The sequence below is a fragment of the Rousettus aegyptiacus genome, unplaced genomic scaffold (assembly GCF_014176215.1).
Source record: "Rousettus aegyptiacus isolate mRouAeg1 unplaced genomic scaffold, mRouAeg1.p scaffold_m13_p_3, whole genome shotgun sequence".
Lineage (NCBI taxonomy): Eukaryota > Metazoa > Chordata > Mammalia > Chiroptera > Pteropodidae > Rousettus > Rousettus aegyptiacus.
This window is the reverse complement of record NW_023416306.1, coordinates 11320875-11332952: the sequence shown is the minus strand read 5'-3', so window position 1 is coordinate 11332952 and position 12078 is coordinate 11320875. Positions and strand designations below refer to the sequence as shown.

The 12078-nt window shown below is 43.2% G+C and overlaps 1 long non-coding RNA gene across 1 annotated transcript; it reads left to right on the top strand.

The window, feature by feature from the left end:
• The first annotated feature begins 1988 nt into the window (after nucleotides 1-1988).
• Nucleotides 1989-11400, top strand: LOC107516313. The gene is made up of 2 exons (XR_001598267.2): nucleotides 1989-2290; nucleotides 11209-11400. It is a non-coding gene; the product is annotated as an uncharacterized LOC107516313 (long non-coding RNA).
• Nucleotides 11401-12078: the final 678 nt, after the last annotated feature.

Below are 12078 nucleotides of genomic sequence, written 5' to 3'. Positions count from 1 at the left end.
GAAGATTCGGGGATTAAATGTGATAATATATACAAAGTGCCTGGAATATAATAAAATGCTCAAAAATTGGTAGCTGTTGTAATTATAATAATAGTAATAATAATAACAACAATAATATATTAGTGTGACTGGTATTATTATCCTTACCTGTAAGAACCTTTGCAGCTCTGAAATTCTAGAAGAATATGTCAGATTAAAGCCAAGACGGAGAAAATAGAAGATCCCCTTAATAGAACTTAAATCAGTATCACAAGTGGGACATTTTTCTGGAAAACAGGCTTGTGTGTTCGCAGAGCCTTATTTAACCTTGGTGACTCACAGCCAGAGCTCAGCTGGGCCCTGCCACCTCTGGAAAAAGGGGGAGAGAGGCTGGTAAAGCCAGATGTGGCTGAACAGTTCCCCCAGCTGGGAAGCTGCTGTTGATGGCCCCTCAGAGAGTCTAGTCCAAGGGTTTTTGACTCTTATAAAATGTATATTGAACTGACAGGTTTACTTTGTTGGCAAATAATTTTTGAAGTAGACATCATTGGTGGTCAACTCAAAGCTATGCCCCTGTTCTTCCTAGAGGGCAGAACCTTGATGTTGGTCAGGATCAGGTAGCTGTGAGGGTCAAGAGAGAATAACGCAGCCTTAGGGCAGGGGGTAGGAGGAAGCTTGATTATTCTTGCCAGTGACTGGCTTAGGGATGATCATGTGATATTTTTCTGCCCAATGACGTATGAAGGATGTCTGCTTTTGGGCTTCTGGGAAATTTTCCTCATAAACAAAGGGACATGCCCTACACTTTTGGTCAGACTGAAAAAACAGTATAATCCCTATGGAGGGTGTATTAGGTTCTATGCTATCGTAACAAACTGGGTTACTTCAAAAAACACAGATTTTTTTCTGGAGGCCAGAAGTCTCACTGAGCTGAAACCAAGATGTTGGCAGGACTGTGCTCCCTCTGGAGGCTCCAGGGTCGTTTCTGTTTCCTCGTCTTTTCCACTTTCTAGAGCTTCAATCCTTGGATTCCTTGGCACATAGCTCCTTTTTCCATTTTCAAGGGCAGCAATATAATATCTTCAAAACTCCCTCTGCTCTGTCTTCACATGGCCTTCTCCTCCACAGAAAAATCTTCCTCTGCCTCCCTGTTACAAGGACACTTATGACTGTACTTAGGATTTGACTAGATAAACCAGGATACTCACCCTATCTCAAGATTCTTAATCACATCTGCAAAATCTGTTTTGCCATAAAAGGTAATATCTACATGTTCTAGGAATTAGGACCTGGATATCTGTGGGAGCTATGAATCATCCTACCAGTCAGGGAATTTGGGCACAAATTAGCAAAATTACCTGAGCACTTATCTTTTTAAAAAAAAGTCAGCTTTATTGAGCTATAATTTACAGATTGCAAAAGTCACTCTTTATAGTGTACAATTCTGTGAGTTTTGACAAATACATGTAGTTGCGTAATTACCACCACAGTCAAGATGGACAAGAGTTCCATCGCCCCCAAGAAATTCCTTCATGCTGCCCCTTCAGAATCAGACCATCCCCTTGCCTCAGGTCCTGGCAATAATCACTGTTGTGTTCTTTGTCCCTACAGTGCTGCCTTTTGGAGATTGCCATATAAATGGAATTGTGGTGTATGTAACTTTTGAAATCTGGCTTCTTTCTCTTGGAATAATACATTTGAAATTCACCCATGTTGTAGTGTACCAGTAGTTTGTCCCATTTTATTGTTGGGTGGCACGCGGTTGTAGAAACGTGTCATAATTTATCCATCGGGTGAAGGACACTTCAGTTGTTTCCAATTATTGGCAATTATGAATTAAACCTCTATAAATGTTCAGGTTCAGATACATTTTGTATGAATCTACAAAGTTTTCATTTCTCTTGAGTAAATATGTATGAAAGGGATGGCTGGGTCATGCTATGACTATATGGTAAACATTATACAAGACTGCCATGTTGCTTTCCCATTAGTAATGTGTGAGGGTTCTAGCTGCTCCATGTCCTCATCAGCATTTGTTATTGTCATTTTTCTCTCTGAATTTCAGTCATTCTGATAGGTATGCAGTGATGCAGCAGTCTTCTAGCAATCTTATGACAGGATGCAGTGGCAAAAACATGAAAAGATGTACACACGAGGCTATCCAATGTAGCTCTGTTTGTAATCGCAAGAGATCGGAAACAACCCAAATGCGCATCAATAGAAGACTAACCGAATAACCTATGGTGCACCCCAAAACGGAGTATTACGCAGCTGTATGTAGCAAGGAACAAGAAAATCCTCTGCTACTAAGGTATGAGCTTCATGACATATTGTTAAGTAAAAAAAGAGAAATGGAAGAGAAAAATGTGTAGAGTATGTAATCATTTATGTACAAATAAAAGAAGCTATAAAAATTTAATGAAATATTACTATAGCAGAGGAAGGGACAAGAGAGTAAAGGATAGAGTAGAATCTAGACTTAAAATATATATACCTTGATTTGAAGATTTAACTTCGGAGTCATTTAACTATTTTATGTAATTACGAACAAAATTAAATTAAAAAGCAGTCCTTGCAAATTGAAAGTAAAATGAAATAAAAATAACCCTAAACTGCATATTCAGTGTGTGACAGAACCACACAGAGAAGACACTGAGTTACTTTAAATCATCATCATTTGACTCTGTCCCCCTGGAGGGGTATATCCAAAGGCAAAAAGAACTGCATATTATGGGATAAAAAAAAATAAGTAATTATGTTGGTGTCCTTGGAAATGAGATATTTGGCATAGAGATACAGGATAGGATTGATGAGGTCGAGTGAAAACTATAGTCCTCCATTTCAGCTGGAATTATCAGTATGAATGTGTTATCTTTAGAAAATAATATACACTTTCTAGTTATAACCACTAAAAATAATTGAAATTCAGGTAAACTGTTTAAAAAAAAACACACACGCACATGTTTTTAAGATGATCAGCAAAAAGTGAACCCTTTTGCAGATTTGATGACACTAGAAAATGACTGTCAATATTTTTACCACAATATTGTGGAGATTTTAAAAAAAGAATTTGTCTTTTAGACAATGTGTTCTGAAATATTTACAGAATAATGCAATGTCTAGGATTTGCATTATCTGAGGGGAGAGGAACGTTATGTGAATGTGGAGATGATACAGGATGACCGTGAAGAGAATGTTATGAAAGCTGGGTGATGGGTATATTGGGACCATTATACTGTTTTTTCTATTTTTAAATTATTACAATTTTTTTTTATAATTAAAAGGTGTGTTTTTTTTAAAGGCATGTGAAAAAGGTTGTGGATTTTGTGTGAGGATGTGATGCTTGGAGCTGCTGCATCCATGTTGTGACCATGAGTGTGCAAGCCTGAGGTCCATCCAACACATCCAGATTGATTGATAGCTCCTTCGTATAAATCGAAATTTGTTAAACTAATTATAAAGCTAGTAGATGAGAAAACAAGGCCGTTTTATGGATTAAAATATTGAAATTGGAGTTTCTAAGTGTCTATTCATGAGACTTCTTTGGTTGTAACTAATAGAAACCTTAGCTTTGCTTAGACAAAATTTGGAGATGTACAACGGGCCTTTAGGGCAATCTCCTGGAATTCTGGGACAGAAATGCCACCGAGACTCGTGAAGAACATGGTTCAAAATGGGAAAGTCTGTCAGTATTCTCTCCATTTCTCATCTCTGCTGTTCAGCGTCATTATGACTGTCACTGCTCTATCTTGTTGCAGACCAGCTTTTTTCATTTTCTAGTCCACATCATGGAAAACATACACATCCATAGTTTCTGATTTTATAGGCCTATGTTCAGCCCATTCAGATAGAGACTGATTTTTTTTTTTCAGAACAATTTCCAAAAATTTTGGAAGAAAAGATTGATCCATCCAGGAGCTGGCATTGTCCTATCCCAGGGGAACGACCCACTAGGTCAGTCAGGGCCAGGGTTCAAGACATGTGCAAAATGGCTGATTCCGTAGTTCCCATAGATATGAATGGAGGGGGAAGAACAATTCCTAGAGACACGGGTGTGGGAAGCAACTGGGCAGCCAGACAATAGTTATCTGGTTGAGTCAGGCCAGATTATGAAGTTTAGAGTGGGTGCAAAGATTGGGGAGGATGATGACTCGGACAGGTTTTACTTTAGTTGAGTAGGGAAAGCAAACAAGCAGTGAAGAAGATATGCATAAAACAAGGGCACAAGTGAGACTCAGCTCCTGGCTGCTCCTGGGTCCTCACAGAGGCATGCTCAAGTTCACTGGCACCGGTCAGCACAGTCCACCAGGACAGTCAGGAGCCAGACAGGCTAGAGGTGCTCAGGTTGTGGCACTGGTGAAAAGACTACGCCAGCATTCAGGGAGTGTTCCTACATGAGGGACCCCTTGCCACCTTGCTGTCCCACAGTTGTCCCGCACTGTTCTATTTCTTACCGCGCCAGCAGGCCCAAACAGGTCCCACCTGGTCTACCAGACAAGTGCAACATGACAACTGTAGCTTTCCATCTGTGCAGCAGCTTCTAATTTCCCTCTGCCTTCTATTTTGGTTACATAGTATGGAGAAAATCCTGATTCACGGGGATAAATAGTTGCAAACTGAAGCAGCTTTTCATCATCTCCCATTGAAACGTCAGGTTCAAGCTGCTTTCCAATTAAACTGATCCAGAAGATTGAGAGAAAAGAGAGTAGAACATTTTTTGATTCAAATTTAAATTGTTAATAATAGCCAATGGTTATTGGATATTCCTTACTATTCATCTAAGTCAGGAGAAAAAGAGCACCCAGGATTTAAAATAAGTACAAAAAGTATCCAAAATAAGGTAGTGTCAAATTTACTCACTTGTTACACTGTGATCCTAATGAACCCCATTGCCAGCCCCACTTGACTCACGAGGTTCTGATAATGAACCACTGGTAAAACACAGCTAAAGCTATTTGGCTGTCCCTGACCCCTTCCCCTGGCAAAGGAATCCTGACCAATGATGGGGTTCGCTAAGACTGCAGTCTTCATTTAATTAGGAGCATAAATTCTACACAATGGCCAATTATTAATAACTAATCTTTTCATGGAAATGAATAAAGTTCTTCCACATTCTTTCCTTTATTTGATCCTTAATAAACCTGTGAGTTGAGTGGAACAGATGTTATTTTTACAAAGAAGGAGACTGAGTCTCAGAGAAGGGCCATAACTTGTCCAAGTTAGTCAGTGATAGTGGAGAAAACAAATGTTGTAGTTTAGGGCCCTTGATCTTTCCTTAATCCACCCTTCATTCCTTCTTTCCTTCCTTTTTTCCTTCCTTCCTCTCCTCTTTCCTTCCCCTTCTTTCTTTTTCTCTCGTTCCCTCCTTTGCACACTCCCTTCTTCCTTATATCCTCCATTAGCAATGTATTGATTCCCAGTGTGGGTCAGACCCCTAGGCTTGGAACTGGGGATTAAAAAGTAATGAAATAAGGTTCCTGCTCTGAGAGAACACAGCAGAGGAGACAGATGTATCCAGAGCCAAAAACGAATATGATGTGGAGGGACCGCAGAGGGAGGGAGGACATTTAACTTGCCCTTGAGAGGTAAGTAGCACCACCAGACAGAGATAATGGAGATGGGAAGGGCATCCTGGGCAGAGGGAACAGAGAGAGCAGATGCTTGAGAAGACATGAAATCATAGGCTGCTGGCAGGGAGAGTATGGGGGAAAGTTTTAGTGTCTAGGAAAGAATGAGAGCAGATGGGTCAAAGAGAGCCTTGGAGCTCGGAAGATGATAGAGGCCATCAAAGAGTTTTAAGCAGGGAAAGGGTGGGATCGCATGTTTGCAGGAAAGATCGTTTGGGGGCCATCGTATGGTGGATGTTTAGAATGAGGTGAGACCGGATGCCCTTGGAGCAGTTAATGTTGCAACGGTTGGTAAGGTAACATCTGAGGCCATGGCGACAGTGAGCGGGGAGCCATTTCACAAGAGGTTTAGGAGATAGAATTGATAGGGTTGACACTGGAAGTACCTGCAGAGTGATGATGGGGAGATGCGAGAGAATAACTGGGAAGTGGCTTCTGCCGTTTTAAATCCTTCCCAAATAACGTGTCCTCGCATCCGTTCTTTTCGGAGAATATACTTATATTTACTTATTATCTCTCTCTTAAGCTACTTTCTCAGGAATGGTTCTCCCCCTTCCTGATTTTAGTGGACAGCAATTGCATTTTCTTCCCTGCCCTTGTTTTCCGGTGACTGGTTCCTCCGTAAAGGGCACGGTGAGAAATAGCCATGTATATTATACCTGGGGACCTTCTATTCTGGCTGCCTGTGGTTGCGCCAGGTGGGCGTGTGAACAAGCTGGGACAATGAGAGTCCTTCTTTGGGATCTTGAATGAAGTTGGATCAAAGCCTATGGCCGGTGCTCTCAGAAAAGAAGATGGAAACTGGTAGCTTTTGGCTGATTGTTCAAGGTGCTTTTTTTGAGAAGTAGAAAAAGCTGTTTTTCAGTGAGTGAGAAGAATGAAGTATATACTCAGAAACACAGATGAAAGAAGGAAAGTGGGCTGTGTGTGTTCCCCACAGCATACAGGGTTCTGATTCTTCCTGATCCCGAGGCCAGGACGTTTCTATTCTCAGGTTCCATTCTGTTTTAGCTAGCTCTGGCGAATGTTATTGTGCCCAAAAGAATGTTAATACTTTTGTCTACAGATGTTATTCCAAAACCCATACATGTGTGATTGCGTCTTCTAGAAGTGCCTTTGTGTTTATGCAATTTACTCTGTAAGTACATCCCTTTTTTTTTTTTTTTTTTTTGCTTATTATTATTATTTGGCTTTTAGAGTAAACTTTTTAATTGAAGTCTAACATACACACAGCTGATATTCCTTTTAGAAAGACTCATTTGCAATTATTTTTAAATCATTATTCAAAATTAAATATAAGGCAAATTAATCCATTCTCCCCCAAACAGTTCCTGAAAAATTTCCCAGTGCCGGCAGGTAATGGGGAAATGGAGATGAATGACATCTATCCTGTGTCATCCAGAGTACGGAGCCTGTTGGGGCTGGATGGATAGGTGTGGAGAAAGACATACAAACACAGTAGTCTTCGAAAAATTCTGAAGTAGAGGCATTTATTTGGCAAATGTTTAGCGCCCACTATGTGCCATGCACTGTGAAAGGTGCCAGGAAATCAGGCCCGTGGGTCCTAAGTGCTAATGGAAGTATCACACATAAAGAGGTGTGGCAGAACTGAAAGGGGACCATTAATTTTACCCCAAGGGATCAGGACTGGGGAGGGTGGTATTTGAGCCGGGCTTAAAAGAAGTGGAACTTTGGCAGATGGAAGAAGTGGAAGGAAGGGCATTTTACATTTGGGAACCAATGTGAGCGAATGTATAGGGGAGCGGTGGTTCAATAACATGACTGGGGAGCTGAGACAAGGGCCCGTGACCAGAGACAGATTATGAGCTGGGAAGCGGGGCAGCAGCAGGAAATAAAGCTGGGGGGAGACCCCGGCGGCAGATCGCAAAGGACCTTGGATGCTCTTTATAGCAGAGATACTTACTGCTCACCAAATATTGCTCCCCACATTTCCCAGTCTCCTTGCAGTTGGAGGGAACCGCGCAAATGGTTTCACCAACGTGGTGTGAATGGAAGTCACACATGGTAATTCTGGGTTAAAGTATAAACAGGCAAATTCTCCCTTTGCTTTCCTGCCTTGCTACGGTGACTAAGGAGGCCACATGTTTCCAGTGGTGCAGCTTCCATCAGCGGTGGCCCCTCCACCAGTCTGGATCCACGAATGTTTGTGCGGAGCACATGTAAGATATATATCTTGAGCAAGAAATAAACTTCTGTGGTGTGAAGCCATTAGGATTTGGGGGTTAATTTGTTACTGTAGCATAACTTAGCCTATCCTGACTGATACATCAGACTGAGAAATTTGGAATTTCTAGAGGCAGAGAGAAGCCCTCAGAAGTTGTTAAGCAGGAGATAACATTGCCAGATTTTTCCAGACACTGCCATCCAGATCGTCCCTATCCGTATGTAACGGCGGTGTCGTTAACCACCGTCTCATCTCAGGAGCATCTGAGCTTATTCAGTTCAGGTTCTACCTGTGTTGTTCCTCTTCCCCCACCAGGCACAGGTGCCCAGAGCTTTCTTGTCACCACTCCACTGGGTCTAGGGCTGCATTCTCTTGCTTTGTCCTAGGACATTATGTCACCTGGAATAATGGCACAGGTTCATGTTGAAGTCGTATGGTGTAGAAGGGCATCTCTTGGCATTTAGTGAGTTATCAGTGCCCACAGAGGAACAATGTGTATGGGCGAGTTTGGTGCAGACCACAGGAGGTTATCTCTCTGGTCTTGGCTGAGCATCTGGGACAATGACTCAGCTCTCGCCCTGTTCCTTGTTGCTTGGACAATGCCCCTTGAAGTCTTCTTTGCTAGTTCCATTCACTTTCCTCAACTGAGCTTCAGCTCTTCCCTCCTTTTTGATAATCTGTCCCAGATCAGCTCCCTGGCCAGTGGGGTCCTTGTGGTGACCCTCCCTGCCACTCTCTTCTTCTCTTTCAATCCTCTGACCGCCCAACGTTGAGAAATCTTTCCCCGTTTTTGACCCCCTCCGTAGTACTTCCTTCTCTCTCTCTTTTAGTTCCTGTTCTTCTCCAGTTCTTTAACAGAAGACTTAGTGATCTATTAAACCTAGAATCTGTTTCATCAGCTATTAATGCAAACAAACCGAAAAGAAAAAGGATAGGCAGGGCTCAACATTCAAACCTACAAGAAGTGAGGAAAAGTAATTGATGTAAATAGGTAGGAAAAGGGAGGCAACTGTTTTCAAAACCAAACAGTTTGAACCTTCACATTCTGCCACACACATAATAGCAAGATTTGGCTTCCCACCAAACAAGTCACTTGTTCTAAAAGCTTTCAGCTTTATACTGTTACAGAGAGCCTTGGTGCTGGAAGTCCACTCTTCTTCTAGTTGAGTCCCTTCTCTCTCCTTTCCCCTCCCTCGCCTCCCCTCCCCGGCCTCAGTTCCCACAGACCCAAACTTTCGTGGGTCTGCCCCACAAGGACATAAAAATAGACACACGCACCAGTGTCGCTACAGTGACTCTAACTTTTTTTAAAATATGAAACTTGGAAACGCCAAGAGGTGATATTTGATACAAATCTAGGAGGTTAAGGAAGCAGACATTTTGCGAGGATATCTTAGCCTTACTAATTAATGTAAATTGATATCTATGTCTTGCCTATTCATTAAAAGGCTACTCCAGTCATTAGATTTCTGTGGTGATTGTTTTTTAAAGGTTAGCCTTGACCAACTTCATTATACATTTTTTTTCCCATCAGTACAACTGAGCAGAATCAAGACAGGAGCCTTATATTTATTTCAAACAGTGAAAGTAACAGCTATTAATTGGTTGTTTCAGAAAGGTTATTTGAAATTCTTTTATGTGATCATTTGTTCATCCTGCCTTCATGTTAGTTCTTCTTTTAATTAATTTATTTACTTTCTTCATTCATTTATTCCGCATTGACTTTTGTGTGCCCAGTTCTATGCTGGGCACTGGAGTGTGATAACAACAAGACTTCGTCCCCGCCCACAGGAGGTTCACTGGTAGAGCTAGAAACATGAACAGATGATTATAATGCAGTGTGATAAGTGCCATTTCAATTCAATTCAGTGAGTGCGTATGGAGGGTCTGCTCCATGCTGGACGCCCACATAGACGGTGGAGAATGACATCTCTGGCCCTGTCCTCAGAAGGCTCACAGGCTAATGGGGGAGACGGGAAACAAAAACAGCAACTCGACCATCACAAATAACCATCATTTATAAGGGAGTTAGTCAGGGTTCTGCGATAAAGAAGGAGAGGATGGGGAAACCTTTTTGGGCAGAATGGTCCAGGAAGTGCCATGATGGAGGCATCGCAGGGAGCGTGGAGAGGCAGCTGAGATGATCTCCTTTGGAGGAGTCAGGGAGGCTCCCCACAAACTGCATCTGAAAAGATAGGAAGAGTTAAACAGGAGGAAAAAAAGTCAAGATGGACAACCCTGAGAGAGTAAGTACTGAGGTACAAAGGCTCGGAGGAGCTGACAGAAAGCAGGACCCACTTGAGTACCAGCAGGTGGTTCAGTGGCAGAGGGGTACAGGGTTCAGGTGGGAGGGGAATGAGGTGAAGCTGGAAAGAGAAAGCAAGGCCAGATCATGCGCAGCCACCAGTGCCAGGACAAGGAAGCTTGGAATTTGTCTGGATGGTGATAAATTGTGAAGCTTACTGACCCATGGCCCTTGGCACAGAAAGTTCCCATTGCTTTCCATGGGTCCCATAAAAATAGACTGTATCGATCATATTTTATGCAATGTGTGCTTTAATACAGGCATCACAGGTTGCCTGCTGAGGATTTAACTATTTTTCTTATTCGTCTCTAGGGAAAGATAAACGTAAATGTTTTCTTGGGCTAACTCACCTTTAATTACCTAAAGGTCACTTCCTCATTCCTGGGTACATGTAAGGCACCTGGAGACCAAAAAAAAAAAAAAAAAAAAAGAGGTAGTTTTGGAGTCCCTAAGGGTGGATAGGAAGGCAAATTTCGATATGGAGCTCCTGGCAGGCTGGGACTTTGGAGACTGGCCGGGTGAAAACCTCAGCGCAGGGTTTGGGCTAAAGCTGTGAGGAAGCTGAGCAGCTCCCCGAGACCCCGGCGCCTGCCCAGGGACCTGGATCTGCAGGGTTATCTGAGGTCAGGGTCAAAACAGCAGGATGGCTTACCAGGGAAAAAGCAAAACTCTAGATTACTTGCTAGGTGTGGGAGTGGGTTGACCCCCGTGCTGGGGCGGCTTCAGCCTCAGAGTTTGGGGAGCATTCAGGAGAGGAAAGCTCCCTCAGGGAAACATTGTACTTTTTATTAATCAGACGCTGGGGTTCCCAAGACAGTGGTTTTGATTCGCGAGAAAATAGAACCGAAGTGATTGCATTTTCACTGTGAGTTTTTTGAAGACATTCTTAGAAGTTACAGATGTAAAACAAAACACTCTAGAGTGGACTTGACTTAAAGTCGAACATTTCGAAGGACGGTTTACTAGACCTTATGAAACAGATGTCGCCTGGCTCCGCTTGGGACAGGACATCCATGTTGGGCCCAGGGCAGCAGAACCAGGGGCTGGAAAAACTCCTGGTTTACGATTCAGGTATTACCTCTCTAAGAAATTGTTACCTCTGTTGTCCCCAGTTTGCAGATGAGACAAAGGAGGCCGAGAGGAGCGTGACTTGCCCAGGACCATTGTATGAGAAAGAGACAGGCTGGGAGTGAAGTCGGCTATCCCAATTCCTCTGGCAAGGCTGTGTGTACACCAGCAAAGTCTTGCAAACTGCTGAGACTGTGGTGAGAAAAGGAGAAAGATGAGGTGGGAAAAAAAAAAAAAAGAAAAAGAAAAAAGAAGTACAAAAGAATGGGGAGAATCGAAGGGGGGAGCCAAGTGCAAGAGGAGGGAACTGTAGAGCAGGCATCAACTTCTTGACTAAAACCTTAATCCAATCAGCTGTTACAAGAGTGAGTCGTGGATTTCATTTTATTTGCTTGTTTTCTCCGAACTCTAAAGAACGTAATACTTTCCTGGCCTGATTGTGTTTCCACTACGACGTGCAGCACAAGACGCAGCACACACATTTGAAAAGCCCATTGTTCCGTGTTGTGATAATATAGCTCTCTGTACATGCCACAGTCCCGGGTACAAAGTGCCGCCCCCTCCCACCCCACTGGTGACCCGTGGGGACAGCTGAATGCCTTCTGGTCCGCTGAGCCCAGAAGAGTGGGGCTGGGCTTTCAGAAACAGCTGGGCTGATTCATCCAGAACAAAAGCTAGCTCTTCTGCTAAATCCCGGGCAGGTAGGGCGTGGAGGCCAGCCGGCCCCTGTGCCCCTGTGCCCCTGAGCCCCTGAGCAGAAGCTTCTTTTTGATCCAGCTCCAACAGTGCTTGTCTCCTGCATGAGAGCCGCTGACAGCTTCCCACCGCCCCATCCCCTCAGTCTGGCATGCTCTCCGCCCCACATTGGAGACGGCGGCTTCGGAGTGAAATCCGGGTTCTCATCCCAGCTTTGC